This window comes from Cannabis sativa, chromosome 5, assembly GCF_029168945.1.
Source record: "Cannabis sativa cultivar Pink pepper isolate KNU-18-1 chromosome 5, ASM2916894v1, whole genome shotgun sequence".
Taxonomy (NCBI): Eukaryota; Viridiplantae; Streptophyta; class Magnoliopsida; order Rosales; family Cannabaceae; genus Cannabis; species Cannabis sativa.
Window position 1 is genome coordinate 66,394,236 of NC_083605.1, and position 12,480 is coordinate 66,406,715.

Sequence of the window (12,480 nt, forward strand, 5' to 3'; positions counted from 1 at the left end):
AAATTAGAAAAATCGGGGTGATGAGCACCCTCATCACGCGCGCGGAATGGCTGCAAGCAGCCTTCCTGCTCCGTGATTCCTCGGCATGCACCCCAGAGACGCGCGCGGATGAGCATGCATGGCATGCCATCCGTACAGTTCATTCAATTTTTCATTTTTTTCGATTTTTCATGCTATTTCATGGAATTAAATTCCGATTTTTTGTGTAGTTTTTTATGTTGATTTTTGTTTTTCAAATTTCAAATCTAATTATCATAAATAAATTAATTTTATTTTTTAAAATTAATTTTTGATATTAGTGTAATTTGATTTTGAAAATAGGAAAAATCAAGTTTTGCTTACCTCTTTTCTTATTTCCTTTAAAATTTGATTATTTATTTTTTTTTAAGGTCAGATATTAATTTATTTTGGTAACTTGACCTTAATTAAAATAAGATCAAAATAATCATGATATTTTTTTTAAAAGAGGAAATAAGGTATTTTTTTGTTAACTTTTAAATTTTGTTATTTTTTAATTAAATTAAATTGTAAAACAAGAAAAGGGTATGTATTTACCATTTTCTATTTTATTATTTGATTTATTAAATAACATGAGATTTAAAAGGAAAGTTAGCAATTTAATTTTGAAATGACATTTAGGTTACCCAAAACCTAATTTTTCAAAATGGTAGGTTTAATTTTAATTTTATTTTCGAAATATATGTTTAAAATTAAATAAATCCTACATCCAACTATCCAAATCTAACCTTGTTGCAGAAGTATGTGTTTTAGATTGTTTGTAAGTTTTCTAAAACCTATTATTGCTTGATTTAAATTGCCTTGGTTAACTTGATGATAGATCCTATGATCTAATTTTAACCAAAGGTTCAATTGATGATAGATCAAGTAAATAATTTGTAACAGGTAATTTTTACAAACTTCTTTCATCTGTGTATGACCTAGCAACATGATAGGATCCATCCAAGTGTGTATGCCTGTGTGAGCCTATATGTTTAATTTCTGTTATAGATACATATAGGTTGTTGTTGCTAAATAAAATATCATAACTGATAGATTTTATTTAGGCTCATTTAGTAGTGAGCCTATTCAATTAATAACAGTTGTTCATTTTAAGGTTAAATTCCTCTCTTTTGGGCCTTGTGTGAGAGTTGGGAGCCTTAGAAGTGGGTACGACATACTGGACCCAGCCCCCCCTCACATGAACAACCCCAATTGTGAAGGCCCATTTGCCTGATTTGGATAACTGTGCTAGGTTAATTATATTAGTTTGACCTAATAAAAAATTGATTAGCAACATAATTAATTTCATTCTTCCTTGAAATTAATTTAAGAAAAACATAGTTTGAATAGTTATATTCTGGAAAACTATATGTATTTTTCTTGTGTTTAATTAAATATGGAATTATAACCATATAAATTCTTTCTGAATCTTAATTTTATAATTTCATTAAATATTCCTATTTAAGTTGAGATTTAGTTAAATCTATCAAATCAACTTAGATTTGAATATTTTTGAATTTCCTATTATAAATTAAGTTGAGGAATTTTAGGAATTGGTTATTAAGATTCTTTAGATATTTTTTTAAGTTGATATTTTATAAATATGGGAACTTAAAATGGAATATCTTCTAAATTAAGTGGTTACTACTTAATTGGTAATATTTAATTAAGTCATTGATTGAAGAATATTTAAGTTGGGTATTTATATTTTTTTTTTCTAAACAACTTAAATAAGATATTTTTCAAAATTATTCTATTTTTGAAATTTAATTAAAGTTTTTACTTTAATTTGTAATATTTCATTATTGAGATATGGAATATAAATGATTAAACAAAATACATATTTTTAAATAATGAGCTTTAATCAAGAGAAATTCGATCTCCATTGTTGGTTTTACATAGCTATTGTTTTAGTGAGTAATCCTCCCTATTGGAGGAACGTTCATTAGCAAGTTAGCGTCGTTTAATCTCGAAAGACAAGTATTCTTATAAGTTTTTTTATATGGTTTATGACCACCCTAATGGTGGCGACTGTATAAGACTTACAAGAGTGCGAAACAATGGTAGAAGCTCATAAGATAGAATTGCCTTGACTCTCGCCTAAACGGGACAACGCTGAATTCCAATCTTGATCGAATAAAAGGTTGCTAGAATGTTTGACATTTTAGATGAATTGACAACTCTATTCAATGGATGATGCTTTGACTCTCGCCTAAACGGGACACTGTATCAGTTCGTTGGAAACCTTGGAATATAAACTATGTTAGATTTAGTATTTTTATAACATATGTGATTATTTGTTTTCTGAACCTGTGTATGAATTTATAGAACCAAAACCTTACTTCTGTTTATTGATATGTTATAGTGCCAATATGAATAACCCTCATCCCGATCCACTCCTAGTTAGTATCTTTGCAAAAGAACTCAATAGTGTGAAAATGCATCCTGGTAGTTGCATTAACTCGCACCTATTGTTGATGAATCTGAAATTCTAAAAGGCAAATCTACTAGGAATTGATTTATCAAAGGAACAATGGGTAAGACTCATACTTTATAGTCTTCCTCGGGAGTATGATAGTTTTGTTCTATATTACTTATTGAACAATCCTCACTCCTCTGACATGGACAAACTCGAGACTGAGTTGAGGGCCCATGAGCGGAATCTGATTGCAATGGGACCTCCTGGTATTGCAAACTTTAATCAGAGGAAGAAGATTAAGCATGAGGGCTCTAACAAAGCTGCTTCTTCAAGTACAATTATCAGACATCATGTTCTATGTGCGAATTGTAATGGAAAGGGACATAAAGAAGAACAATGTCCCAGGCTTCTAGACAATTCAAACGAAGGTGATGCTTTTGTGTTTGAATCATGTGTTTTAGAGAACGACAAATCCACCTGGATTGTTGATTCTGGATCTACTAACCATGTATGTTCTTCATTGCAGCTGCTTGAAACTTGGGAGAATCTTCACCCAGGTGAGTTAAAGCTTAATGTTGGAAATGGCGAGTTGGTATCAGTTAAAGCAAGAGGAACAGCCCGAATCAAGTTTAATTCTAAGAAGTTTTTACTTTTAGAGAATGTTTTGTATATTCCTAATTTTAGTAGAAACTTGATTAGCGTTTCATATTTACAAACACAATTTTATATATTGAATTTTTCGAGTTCAAATTGTTCAATTTCTCGTAACGGATTTCATATATGTGTTGCAAACATGGAACAAGGGCTTTATGTTTTAAGACCTGATACTCAAATCTCACTAAATACTGAACTTTTCAATGTAGCTAAACCTAGAAGCCTTAAGAGAAAAGAGATTGATAATGATGATCAAACTTATCTATGGCATTTACGTTTAGGTCATATAGGTTTTGATAGACTCAATAGGCTAACCAAAGACGGTCCATTGAAAAATGTCGTCTTAGGAGAACTGCCAGTCTGCGAGTCTTGCCTAGAAGGAAAAATGACCAAACGTTCTTTCTCTGCGAAGGGAGAGCGTGCCAAAGAACCCCTAGGGTTAGTACATTCAGATGTTTGCGGACCGCTGAATGTAAAAGCCAGAGGAGGTTATGAGTATTTCGTCACTTTCATTGACGATTTCTCTAGATATAGTTTTCTTTACCTAATGCAAATGAAATCTGAAACGTTTGAAAAGTTTCAGGAATTTCATGCTTTGGCTCAAAACCAATTAGGTAAAACATTAAAGATCTTGTGAACTGATAGGGGTGGAGAATATATGGATATGCAGTTCAAAGATCATTTAACTGAACTTGGAATTGAATCCCAATATACTGCCCCAAGCACTCCACAGCAGAATGGAGTTGCAGAAAGAAGAAATCGCACTCTCTTAGAAATGGTTAGGTCTATGCTGAGTTATTCAACTCTGTCTACGTCCTTCTAGGGATATGCTATTCAAATGGCAAACGACATTTTAAATGTTGTACCATCTAAAGCAGTCCCTAAGACACCCGTCGAACTATGGAATGGTCGTACACCTAGTTTACGCCATTATAGGATTTGGGGGTGCCCTGCTCACGTCTTAAGAAAGAAAGAAGGCAAACTGGAATCGCGAACTGAAGTTTGCATGTTTGTCGGAAATTCAAAAGAGACTAGGGGTGGACTATTCTATAGTCACAAGGATAACAAAGTGTTTGTTTCTACAAATGCTACTTTCCTTGAAGATAACTATATGAAAGACAACAAACCGAAAAGTGAAATTGTATTAGAGGAAATGCTCACAGATATTGTTCCTTCAAATGTACCATCCTCTTCTACTCAAGAAGAGGAACATCCGACTCCCTCAGCTGTAGCAACTGAGAAAACTACTACCAAAGCTCCTGTTCAGAAGGTCACCGCTCCTCGTCGTAGTGGGAGGGTTTCTACAAAACCATCTCGTTATGGCTTGGATGGTGAAATCAATATGGTCGTTGGTGACGGTATTGATGACGACCCATTAACCTATAAACAGGCAATGGCAAGTCCGCAACGGAAGCGATGGTCAGCCGGTATGGATTCAGAAATGGATTCCATGAAAAAGAACAAAGTCTGGGAATATGTAGAACCACCTGATGATTTTCGTCCAATTGGATGTAAATGGGTCTACAAGAAGAAAAGAGGTGCTGGAGGCGAAGTCGAAACTTTCAAAGCTAGACTGGTCGCCAAGGGTTATACCCAAAGAGAAGGTGTGGACTATAAAGAAACTTTTAGTCCGGTTGCCATGCTCAAATCCATCCGAATTCTTCTCTCCATAGTTGCCGCTTTAGATTATGAAATTTGGCAAATGGATGTCAAGACAGCCTTTCTTAATGGGCTTCTTGAAGAAACCATCTATATGGAGCAACCAGAAGGTTATGTTATTCCTGGGCAGGAGAATAAAGTTTGCAAATTAAATAGGTCCATATATGGACTTAAGCAAGCTTCTCGCTCATGGAATAAAAGGTTTGATGAGATCATCAAAACCTACGGCTTTCATCAAAATGAAGATGAACCTTGTGTTTACCAACTCAAGGAAAACCAAGTAGTAGTATTCTTGGTCCTTTATGTTGATGACATTTTGATCATTGGCAACAATGTCAAGAAAATGACTCACATCAAGGAATGGCTTGACACTCAATTAGACATGAAAGACTTGGGTGAGGCAGCCTATGTTCTCGGTATTCAGATTGTCAGAAACCGAAAGAACAGATCCCTTGCTCTCTCTCAAACAGCTTACGTTGACAAAGTTCTAGAGAGATTTTCCATGACCAATACCAATGGGGCAAACATGCCCTCTAGACATGGTATCCGTCTATCTAAGGAACAGTGTCCTACTGATCCTCAAGAGATAGAAGACATGGCAAATATTCCTTATGCTTCTGCAGTTGGAAGTCTAATGTATGCTATGCTATGCACTAGACCTGACATCTGCTATGCAGTTAGAATCGTGAGCAGGTATCAGTCAAATCCAGGACGGGTACATTGGAATGCTGTTAAGTATATTTTGAAATACTTAAAGAGTACAAGAGATTATGTATTAGTCTACAAGGGTGGTGCTTTAAATCCCTTAGGCTATACAGACTCAGATTTCCAGGGATGTCTTGAAGACAGGAAATCTACATCTGGGATGGTGTTTACTCTTGGGGGTGGAGCAGTGGTTTGGAGAAGTGCTAAACAAACTGCGATTTCGGATTCTACCATGGAGGCAGAATACATAGCTGCGGCTGAAGCAGCTAAAGAGGTTGTCTGGCTTAGGAAGTTCTTCACCAGTCTCGGTGTAGTTCCTGGAATGGAAAGGCCTCTAGTCCTGCTTTGTGATAACAATGGAGCTATAGCCAACAGTAAGGAACCTCGGAGCCACAAGAGAAGTAAGCATATAGAAAGAAAGTATCATATTATCAGAGAATATGTGGCAAGAGGGGATGTACTGGTGGAGAAAGTGGATAAGCAGGATAACTTAGCTGATCCATTCACCAAAGTCTTGGCAGTAACTTCATTCGAAAAGCACCGTCAGAATTTAGGATTAATTGAAATGTACTGATTTGTTTTATATTAGTGCAAGTGGGAGTTTGTTGGGTTTTATGCCCTAAATAAAACTCTGTTTCAATGTAATCCAGATTATTCAATATCAATAAAGTAACAGAAGTATTTTTCATTCATTTGTGTATGTTTTGGTTCACTTAATCAATTGTTTGTCTATTTGATTTATAAATTCATCCAAACCCCTTTTCACATACTTGATCATGTTTATTGTGTTGTCAACACAGTGGAAAGTAAACATGACTATGTGAATAAAGTATTCCTAGATTTATCAGAACACTGGGTTTTACTGATATGACAATCTACAATAGAGTTTACTTGCATTTGGAGAAATGTTATGTTCTTTCCAAAACATAGGTTAAAGTAAAGCTCAGGTCGGATGCATAGGAGTATGCATTGGAATGGACCGATATTTAACTTTGAAATAGATTTTGAAACTTACCGTAAATATCTACTCAATTCAATATCATAAGTTGATCCTAGATCACATGATCGAAATCCTGATATGGTTAGGCTCAATTTCAAGAGTATTATTCGTTTTCTTTGATTTGTTAGTTAATCCTAATCTGTAGTCAGGGCAATACATACATTTTGGGAACACGGTAGTGCGATTGAGTGGGAGCGCTAACATAAATATGGAATCTATAGCTTCTATTTGGCGAATAGTAAGCAAAGGGTGATTTCCTTCGAGCTTAACCAAACGAGATAAATGATTGAGTACTCATTTCACTTAGTTGAAATATCATTTATACAGGGTTAAGTGTTTTAAGGATAAAATACATTGTAGGGTGTTACGGTAATTTAGTCCCTTTACAGTGTAAATCATCCATATAGAGGATCATTGATCACATTAGGATTATAACAATGGATAACTAATGATGTGTCTATATGGTGGAACATATAGAGCATTCTATATACTGAGAGTGCAATTCTGAGTTCTATGTGTGGATTCAACGAAGAATTAATAAGTCAGTGAATTTAAGTGGTAAATTCTAGATCTGCTTATTGGAAGCTCGGATATATAGACCCATGGTCCCCTCACTAGTTGAGATAATATTACTTGTAAGACTCATTTAATTGATTTTAATTAATCAATTAAAATTCTCAAGATAGACTTGTCTATTTGAGAATTTATCACTTATTAAGGGCAAAACAGTAAATAGAGATTTTGAAGGGCATATTTATTAATTAGGAAACTTTAATTAGTTTCATTATTAATAAAATAAATGACAATATATTATTTGATAATTAATTTTAATTATTAAATAATTAGATTTGACATTTATGTGGTTGAACAAAGGAATTGGCAGTTTTTGACAAAACAGGAAACTATCAGTGTAGGAAAAGGAAAGTTGGAAAAGTGGCAAGCCTTGTTTCCACAATGCCTAGGCCGGCCACTTAAGCTTCCTTTTCTCTTTGATTTTTTCAATTAAATGTCAATCATATCCCTGGGTGGTCTTCTATAAATAGAAGGTAAAGGCTTCAGAGTTGAACATAACTATACATCTGATACACAACATTATTCTGACAGAATTTTCTCTCTGAAAATTCTCTCTAAGCCGCCACCCTCTCTCTCTCTATTTCTTCACTGTTTCGAAATCTATAAGTGCTAGAGTAGTGCCCATAGACATCAAGTAATACCTCAATCATAGTGAGGAAGGCTGTGTAGAATTCAAAAACAACAAAGAAGGACTATCGGGCTCAGATCTTGATTATACTCTGCTACAGAAAGGAATCAATGGTTAGAGATCTGAGTGGGAGGAGACATATATTCCGCTGCACCCAATGTAAGATTTCTGATACTCTTATGTGTTTAATTTTCTATCGTTTTAGAAGTTCATATTTAGGTTGTTAAATCAACATACTTGTGAGTAGATCTAAGTTCCTGGTAAAATAACTTCCAACAGACCCCACTGGGAGTACCCCATTGAGGAGGACCCCATTGAGAGGACCCAATTAAGGAGGACTCCATTTGCGGTGAAATATTATGGCATTTCCCATATCCAACGAAAAATTTATACCGTCAATTTTTTTAGGGGTAATATATTCTCATCTTTTTTTTCTTAATATGTTTTTCACTTAGTTTTTTTTCTCATTTTTTTTTCTGTCACTTTTTTTATTATCTTCTTTTCACTTTTATTAAAATTTTGAATTGCGGTACTAATCTTTTTTAGAGTCATGGTGAGGTCTTGATTACAGAGAAATTGAAAATCTCAAAAATAATTAGGGTCATGGCATAACATGTGGCACCGCTACACTCGACTTTTGAGAGCCGCAGTAGAATAATGAATTAGAGAGCACGAGAAAATTTATTTCAAAGTTTGGCCCCGTCCTTCTCTACTGGCTTTGTTAGGACTTGAGTAAGAATCTTATATAACTTATACAAATTTGTATTCACATTGTTATTAATAGACAAAGCTATATATATTATTATAAAATTACTCAAATAACCGACTAACTCTAATTATATTTTTTTCAAATTTTACTTGTTGTCTACATTTCTAGACAAGAGCCATATGTGGATTTGGTATCCCCAAATCAATTTACGGGCCCATTCTTAAGGCTCTAACAAATTACGATATGAGTTAAGAACAAAGCTGGAAGATCAATGGTCTGGATTCGATTAAGGCTTATTCGCAAGCAAGGTCGAACCAATGAATCTGGAGAGCTGACATAGCCAAAATAACAAATGTCCAAAAAGACATTTACGGATACCCCATGGGTATTCTAGAAGGGTAGTCCAAGGGGTGTCCCAGAGTTCAATCTTGTAGGGTCGGTCCGACGTGGCACGCCTCTGACACCGAATCTCACAAAATTAGGGGTTTTCTCCCACATCAGACTTGGAAAACGTGCATATCACAAAAAGTAAACTACCTTTTAGTCTCTGACTTTTGGTGTACATGATCGACGATGCATGAACACCTTTCAACATTAGAAAGTAGTACTTTGTATGGATGACAAGTATCCCTCAATTGGGCCTACTAGGCCCAAAGTCAATATTATATTGTATTTTACGCCATCGGTTGGTTTATTTTATGACAATTATCCCTCAATTGGACCTCACCTACCTGGTTTCAGCTTATAAATAAGGCTCTACCCGTCCATGCAAAGGCTTACGAACTTTGGCTAGAATATCTGCAAAAATTTTGCAAGAACACTTGTGTAAATACTCTATATAACTAAAGAACTTCAATAATATTTATTTGTGGACTAAAGCTCACTAACTCTCTAACCATGTAAAATATTTGTCTTCTTTACTTTAAAATCAGCTTTTCTTAGCTTAATCTTTTATTAATTCAGTTTTCAAAAATCATGCTAAACGATATCTATTTAAAAAATTAATAATGATAAGGTGAAAAAATAAAAAAAATAAAAAATTGAGAGACTGAAAATTAAATTAAAAAAGCACCTTATCATAACCTTAAAATATTATACTTCAACATAAAAAAAACAATGAAAAATTTATTCTATAAAAATAAACTAGTAAAGACCATATTTTTTCAAAATTTTATACAAATAAGTATTGAAGAAGATGTGGAAAAAAAAATAGATGAGTTTTTGATTGTGTGTAGCTCGAGTAAGGCAGTTTGTCAAGAGATAAAATATCTAGTGAAGTGGCGTATTTTGGGTGTAATCAATTCTAATTTGAAAAAAGATAATTAGTATATTTAAAATGTAATTGAGGGATGGTAGTGTGTTGAGTGAGTTGTTCTGGGCTATTTGTCTTTGCTGTATGTTTGTTTTTATTCAATTTTGAATAAAATTTATCTTTTGTTAAAAAAAAAAGTATTGAAGAAGATAATTTTATACAAATAATTTTCATTAGAACTGTTACTTTTGCCGTTGTATTTGTTTGCGCCGGCAAAAATCTTAATAGGAACCCTAAGATGAAACATTGTGTTTCATTAAATGGTTAAATTTTGCACCAGCAAAAATTTATTCTCCCCATAACCATTTCCCATGCAGGAATTTTGTGCCAAAATTTTATTTACTTTTGTCGAGACAATTACTCGCCGGTAAAACTTTAAACTTCCTCGCTAAAACTATTTCATGGAGGGAAATTTCCCACCTAAATTTTTTAACCTTTTGCAAGTACATGCTTGCGTTGACAAAAATATATGAAACCGCCAAAATAGGATGCGCCTTTTGACGATTCCTACTAAGCCTTTTGCCGCTATAATTACCTAAATGCGCCGATATATAAAAATCTCATTTTATTGGCGCAAATATGCGCCGGTAAAAACTAAACCTAATTATTACATTAGGGATTAAAAGTTACCCCTTTTGCCAAAAACTTTTACTGAATAGTTAGAGTTGTTTATAAAAACCGATGCTAATAGTTAGGGTCGGTTTATAACCGACGTACTAGTTTTTTTTATTATTGATTTTAAATGGTCCCTCAATGTTATTACCGTTGGTCATTGAAAAAATAAAACTCTTAGTGAATAGTTAGAGTCGATTATAAACCGACACTAATGGTTAGCGTCGGTTTATAACTGACGTACTAGTTTTTTTTTATTATTAATTTTAAATGGTCCCTCAATTTTATTACCGTTGGTCATTGAAAAAATAAACATTTGCACAGATGGGAATGCCCATTTCTCTAAAAGTGTGATTTAATACGACTAAAATTAATATAAAAATTTATGATCATATATTTGACATAACAGTACTGTAACCCACAAATATATATATATATTCTATATAAAGTGTGCCTATATAACCGAATTCTTGGTTTATGAGAAATTCGTGGGTGACTTTTTATTTATATTAAAAATAAAATAATTTATTATTAAAAATAAAATGGTTTATGAGAAATTCATGGATCACTTCTTATTTATATATAATAAAATAAATCTCATTAAATCCAAAAAAAAAACATCATTAAATAAAAACAAAAAAATGACTCAACATCAAATCTTCAATTACACAGCATGTAAATTACTCAACATCAAATCTTCAACTACACAATACATGTAATTACTCAAACATCACATCTTTCAATTATAAAAAAAAAATGACTTTTTAAGAGGGAAAATATGGTTGTCTAATAGAGCTAAAATAATATGTTTCCAGTGTGAAATGACTCAACATCAAATCTTCAATTACACAGCATGTAAATTACTCAACATCAAATCTTCAACTACACAATACATGTAATTACTCAAACATCACATCTTTCAATTATAAAAAAAAAAATGACTTTTTAGGAGGGAAAATATGGTTGTCTAATAGAGCTAAAACAATATGTTTCCAGTGTAATGAAAAATTAAAGCAACAATTTTCTTAATATCAAAGAGTTTGTAAAATCCGAAAGAGTTTGGGCACAAAGAAATGATGTTTCTTTTTCTTACTCTTTTTGGAATCAATATATGAATAATAATTTGAATTAATCTTATAATCTTAACTTTTTAATTCAATCAATAATTATTTGTAACGTAATTATTAAGTCTTTTCCCTTTAATTTTCTTTTTGTTGATGATGCTAATTTATTCATATTTTGATTTCTACAATTTTTGTGTTCAGACTATTAAGGTAGTGTTCTCCTAGGGGATCTAACGAGTTTCGCCCCTTCGCTAATGGCCTCTAAAAGTTCAAATTCCAATATTGTATAAATCTTCAATTTGTTCTATTTTTTATATTAACTGAAATTTCGCTACTTTTTTTTTTTTTAATTTACAACTTGATTGTTTATATCTTATTAGGGACATTCATGGAAATTAGGGTTTCTTTGAAATATACAATTAATGAGCATTACTTTTTGATCATAGTGTGTTTTCCATGGCTGAAAACCTCAATGTTGAGAATCATGGGGTTCCATCTCAAAACCAATTGGCTATGAGTGGAGTAGCCCATGTTCTTATATATGGCTCAATTCTCTACTATTTATTCCATGTGGGACATTGTCCACAATATTTCCCCTCAAGATGATGGCTATTTTTTGCTCATCAATCTTGAACCGTATCAGAGTGGACATTGGTCACTATCTGTATAGGTGGGGATCGGATATGATCACTTGCCCGCAAGGGATATGGCTCTGATACCATGTTGAGAATCATGGGGTTCCATCTCAAAACCAATTGGCTATGAGTGGAGTAGCCCATGTTCTTATATATGGCTCAATTCTCTACCATTTATTCCATGTGGGACATTGTCCACAATACTCAATAATCTCTATCATTTGATATCAAATAAAATAAAATTATCATGAAGTATACATTATGGTTATTTAATGAGTAATTAGTGTGTTGAAATTGTCAAGCTGATATTTAGAATTGTTTATAATTGAATTGCTACTTTGTCAAAATTAATATTAAGTATATCTATATGTTTATAGGTTTATCTATTTTCTCTTAGATCAATCATGCTCATATAGCAAAAAAATCATACTCATATAGACATGTTATTTTCATTTTGTAATTTAGATCTTCTTAGTCATTATTTAGTTCACTTAAACCTTTTCCGATTAT